This window comes from Parasteatoda tepidariorum, chromosome 2, assembly GCF_982258835.1.
Source record: "Parasteatoda tepidariorum strain Cologne lab strain chromosome 2, Ptep-v5.0, whole genome shotgun sequence".
Taxonomy (NCBI): domain Eukaryota; kingdom Metazoa; phylum Arthropoda; class Arachnida; order Araneae; family Theridiidae; genus Parasteatoda; species Parasteatoda tepidariorum.
Window position 1 is genome coordinate 125,512,486 of NC_141756.1, and position 6,000 is coordinate 125,518,485.

Sequence of the window (6,000 nt, forward strand, 5' to 3'; positions counted from 1 at the left end):
CATTTAAAATATGTTATTTATAAATTCTAAAAACAAACAAAAAAAAATTATCATAATTCCTACTTAAAAAGCATAACTCTCTCAAATAGAAACACATAAAATTTAAGCGAATATTTTATTAAAAAAAAAAATCACATATTAATAGCACATGTGGGTATATTTTCTGATAATTAACTTTAAAAATCATTAATGTTTCAGTCACCAGAATATCTTACTTAAAATACATATTGAATGAACCAGCTATACAAGTCACAATAGGAAAAAAGGAATTTCTTAATTCTAACTAATATTTTGCAGGGGTGACATTAAAGAAATGGGGAAACAGAAGGGAAAAAAAAATATTATGCTTTAAAAACAAATAAGAATATTTTAAGTGCAATAAATGTATCAAGTAACAAATCAACTAGATGTTTCCAGGGGTCTGTCCAGACATTTTGTGAAAGGTCCGTTTTTGTAAAATTGTGAAAAAATTAATCGTAATTTGTGAATAAAAAATAAACATTAAGTCACATTCTTTCAACCAGGGTCCTGCTTTTGTGAATTTGTGCAAATAGGGTCCTGTTATTGCAAAAATTCTTTACAATGAGTTTTTAAATTGTAAATGGATACAAGATTATGCTCAACACTGTAAAATAATAATAAAAACAAATTAAATTTTCAAAAATAAACAGCTATTGCTGCTACTAAATTAGAAATGCAACACACAAATATTTGGTATTCAGTCTATACTTAGTTCCTTTGCATTTGTCTTTCTCCCCCCCCCCCTCCCGCTTCCTGGGAAAGGTTCATTCGATTAGCAAAACAATAATGAAGATAAACAAATCTGTGAAGGGTCCACTTTTAAGTTAAAATATTTTGTTAAGGGCTTGTTAATGGACCCAAATTTCTTCTAAATAGACCTTAATTTTTGAAACCAATGCCATACAGTATACTTATTCACAGCACTACCCCCTGACACTTGACATATTCGGAGTTTTCATGCAGCTAGTGATAAGCAGTGTATGGTGTACCTGCTTTTATAACAACTAATATTCCTACTCTGAACCGACAGGATTTTTGTCCACTTTACACACTAATTTACTTTTCACTCAATAGCAAAGCAAAGACAGCAAGAGCTTTATTAGTTACCATATATATATTATATTAAATATTAACTCATGCATGCATTTTAAAGTTTAAATTATATACACACTTAAATATAGTAATATAGTTAACAATTATGTTTAAATTGAGATTATAGTTCAAAATTAACTCTTACTTTAATTTAAAAAATCTGTGTTAAAATATAAATTTTAGTCAGTAATTTTATAAAAAGAGTTTTCAGAAGAACTTTTGTTTATTATACTATGGTCAATACTTAAAAGTTTATTTATATACACTGGTTATTTTAGATAATAGTGCATAATAATGGTGAAAATTTTGTTTTATATAATTTGAATTCTTAACTGTAACAAAAGAGGAATTTTTTAATACACTTTTTCTCATAAGTTTAGCTATTTAAAATATCAATATTAATGTTATACCAATACATAAAAGCAATTCTTAAGGTTTTTGATAGCTTTCATTGTGATGGTTTCACACACAGTAATCTTAAAAAAGCTAAAAGTGCAAAAAAAAAAAAAAAAAAAAAAAAACTCGTTCACAATAATTAAGTCTTACTACAATTTTAGTAACACAACAGTTATAAAAATCACAAGTAATACCTCATCTGATATTGTTGAGTCTTGAAGCCTATGCTGTGGTGAAGACTGATGATCAGATGTGTTCGAAGCATGCTGCTGCAAGAGGTCAGGTACAACACCCATAGAACGTGCTAGCGGTCATCCCTATATTACCAGGAGAGCTTTGAGTCCAGGACCTCGATCACAGTCACCACTTGATGAACTCCGATCCGTTGGCTCCCTATCACTGCAAATAACAAAAGAGCTTTAGTTTTCAGAACTAAACACAATTAAAAAGGAGAGAAAATTTAAAATCTCTGGAATTTAAAGTATAGCAGATATGCTTCTAGTCAGCTACACGTTTATGCAGATTTTATTGCTATTACAAGAGTAATACTGTTTTACTACAGTGTGTTCCATAATTCAAGCAGGAAATAATTTTGATTGAAAACACAAGTTTTAAATCAAAAATTGTGATTTTAAAAAAAAACCAACAAAAAACCAACCTAGAATTGCATGTGTGATAGCGTATTTGAAATTTTAATAGTCTAAACACTGGCATTTTATTTTCAATATCCGCATTTTATTAATCAAATGACATAAAACTCAAAGATTGGGTGACTTTTAGAACACTCTTTATTGCAAACAAATAGCATTTTTTTCAGCTAGGAATACAAGTAATATTATGTAATTTTTTTAAAATTGTTAATACATGAATTAGAGTAACAAACCATGCCACAAAAATTTGACATCCTTAAAACAACTGACAGTAACAAAAATGACTACTAAAATTGTTCCCTAAGAGCTATCTGCTACTCTATTAAACAAGATTTGTCTTACTTATAGTTCTGAGGATAATATTATTTTTAATTTTCACAAATAAACTTGAAACTTATATATCATTCTCTGGATAAATACTTTAAATAACTATAAATATATTAGTACACGAAACAATACTGCATTAAAATGATAAGCAATGCATAAAATTAATGTTAAATAAAATGATACATTATTGCATTAAAAAAGAAATGTAAAAAGGTTAGCAATGTGTAATAAAGTAGACATTATATTAAATCATTTAAGTTCTTGTATTTTGAAGAAAAAATAATTTTTTTAAATGCAATGCAAAGATAGAAAATTTTAAAAATAGAAAGGTAGTTTAAATAATAACTAACCATCAAATCAGCTAATCTGTTTTGTTTTTGACAACCAGTGATACCACCATCAATTTTTTTATATTTGTAATCTCAGCCTCCAAAAAGATGTTCAATATTTTTGTCATCTGGAAAGAAAAAACATTTTAAATTAAGTGCATAAATAGGCACAGTTACCAACATGAAAATAACAATCCGAGGATTTTATAAAAATGTAAATTTCATACCAATTCTCAAGTCATTCTAGAAAAAGGAAATTTTAGAGATTTTTTATAATAAATTTGAACATTTATAATAAATTTGAAACTAAAACTAGCTCAAAAATAACAAGTGCAGAATCTACCTAAAAAAAAACAAAAATCCATAAGTTTTTCGATCTGATGATATCCATATACAATTTTTGTACACATACCTTTTACTACAGACTCCTCCTTAAAAGTAATCAAACAGTAAGTATGACGTTTTAAATTAAAACGGCTACTCGAAATAATAATATATTAAATTTAATAGTAAATTGAAAACGCTTAAAACAAATTTCGTTGGATTTAATTGACGTGTTTACATAATTGCATAAACAAGCAAATAAATTCATTGGGGTAATAATAATTCATCTTCTACAATTCATCTACAAGGAACATCGAGCAGAACAGGCACAAGGGCTTTCACACCAGTTACGATTCATTCAAAAGGCACATTCAACAGAACAAACAGCAGAACTTCCACACAAATTAACATTAACAGGGCAATTACAATTCAGTTAAATTTATTCATTCACAAGGCACATTCAACAGATCAAGCAAAAGAGGCAGCCAAATAATATGCAAATATGTAACTAAGTCAACTCATGTGTTGAATTTAGTGTCAAAATCAATATTATTTATATAAAAATTACAATAAATGTCGTCAACATGCCTAAATACTCGAGCATGCGAACTTTCATTAGTTAACCAGAAATACAAGTAGCCGTGAATTTAAAAATGATTGTGTACCCTGAAATAGGTAGGGGATACTATTAAAAAAAATGCATTTCTATTTTAATTGAATTTTTTAATTTAAAAATCCAAACTAATAGCAAATTTAAATGGTAAAAATAAAGTATTGGTTTAAAACCAATTTCCAAAGATTGTGCGAAAATATTTTTACGCTTTTAGCTTACTTGTTTTCTATGACGTTTTTAGTTTTCCTTGAAATTCAAATTTTATAAGGGTGTGGCGTAACTACCACTATAAATATTAAATACCAATTCACTAGTATATAAGACATGTTAACTTGATTCACCACCTTCTTCACTTTTTCTTCTCTTCCCTCTCTTCTAGGCTTTTCCAGTTGACGACAACCTAACTACGATCTACAACTTCATTATGGAAAAGCCTCGGACAATCCGCGATCTCTCTTGAGGTACCTTTTGATAGATGAAAGTGGGCATAGTCTAAGATTAATTCCCCCTCATTGGTGACCTACGGACGTGATAAGAAATTGTCAATATTGATGGATGAATCCACATTAAAAACAGTTGATTTGCTTAAAAAATATACTGCTCAAAAAAAAAAAAAAAAAAAATCCGGTGAAGTAAATAAAGTCTCCCGGTTAATAAATTATAATGAGCGAAATGCTAGAAAAAAATAATAATAGCGAAAAGCTATAAAAAAATGATGGGAAAAAATAGCGAAAAAGCTATAAAAAAATGATGGGAAAAAATTAAATAAATAAAATTAAAAAAAATGTATATAATGAGCAAAAATTGAAGTTAATAAATTAACAGCATTAATCAACTAGTGGTAATTGTTCATCGAATATACCAATTCACTAGTATATAAGACATGTTAACTTGATTCTATCATGAGGTACCTTTTGATAGATGAGGTTGGCATAGTCTAAGATTAATTCCCCCTCAAGGGGTAAAATAAAAGCGCGCAGCAAACTATTAAGTAAACATCTTGAAAGGGAGCAGAAATAAGAATAAATCGCTTTATTCCATTCTAAGCGAAGAGGTAGCTTGTCGAATCCCACTTTTACCCTGGATTTTATTCCAAATATTCCTATTTCCTGGTATATATAAGTCCCACAATGAACGGATCGTAAAGACACGGTTCCCAGCAGATAACCGAAATCAAGCATCACTGGTTGCGGTCAGTGTGCGGGTGGGTGACCACTTGGATATGTCTGCGTAGGGACCGAGGGTGTGCGGTATTGGTCCTCTCGTTAAACTGTTCCACCGTAAAGTGCTCGACTTTGAGTGCAGGTCATCTGGCTACCGAAGCGGGGGTGCCATGCCCTCTGCAGAGGATCGAAATTGTGATGGTATGTCTTCGGGTCATCCTCAGGGATGTTTCCTAGACAGTCGCCAATAGCCCATTGTGCGACGTAAAATAAACTACAACAACAACCCGGTATATATTTTTTATTATACAGTGAACACGAAAACCCTGGATATTATTATGTGGCGTCCTTCTCTGTTAAAAGGGATACTACCGTAATGTGATCTGACACGCCAACTACAATTGCAGTGGCACCAAATTGATTTTCCACAGGAAAATTTCAAAAAAATAAAAAAAACATGTAGATGTTTTCCCGGAATTGGCTGCAAGATTTAAATTTCGAGTAGGTTTATTTTCTGGGACATTTCTTGTGGTTTCTCGCTGCCCTCTGCCCGGAAGTTGCCAAGACTTGGCAATTATTCGGCTACAGATCACTGTACAGAAATCTTTCCCTGCCTAAATTGCAGTGGAGTTGATAGTTCAAATGTTCGAATATAACTCCAATTTTCCTAAACAACTCGTAAACAATTTTGACTGAAATAAAATTTTCGCCGATTCCCAGAAAAATATTAGTTGCTAAGATATCACCTTTGATTATCGTTTTTGAAACGTTATCAGTATTCAATTGATAATAAAAATTGCTAATCTAATACTAAAAACCATTTTTTTAGTTATCTGCTCTAAGTATTCTGAAATTATCTGCTTTAGTTATCTGCTCTAAGAATTCATAATTATCTCTCATCTATAATCCTTGTAAATTCCCTTTATAACCTTCACTTGAACAGTCGATCCAATTTAGGGTTAATCCAAATTAGGGATTTTGGACATAATCTAGAAAACAAGGAAACTTCCTGGATCAAGTTTTGAGAGAAATGTGCTTTCGTAGAGAACTCTTTGGTGCAGCTATCCCACATTTGCGTAACATTG

The 6,000-nt window shown here is 30.4% G+C and overlaps 1 pseudogene across 1 annotated transcript in view; it reads right to left on the bottom strand.

Moving 5' to 3' along the window:
- Positions 1-4,686, bottom strand: part of LOC147816175 (serine/threonine-protein kinase mig-15-like) — a 45,737-nt pseudogene extending 41,051 nt beyond the window's left edge. The window contains exons 1-2 of the transcript XR_015431218.1: positions 4,664-4,686; positions 1,704-1,908 (exon numbers count right to left, since the gene is read on the bottom strand). The product of XR_015431218.1 is annotated as a serine/threonine-protein kinase mig-15-like (transcript). The remainder of the gene's footprint in view (positions 1-1,703; positions 1,909-4,663) is intronic.
- Positions 4,687-6,000: the final 1,314 nt, after the last annotated feature.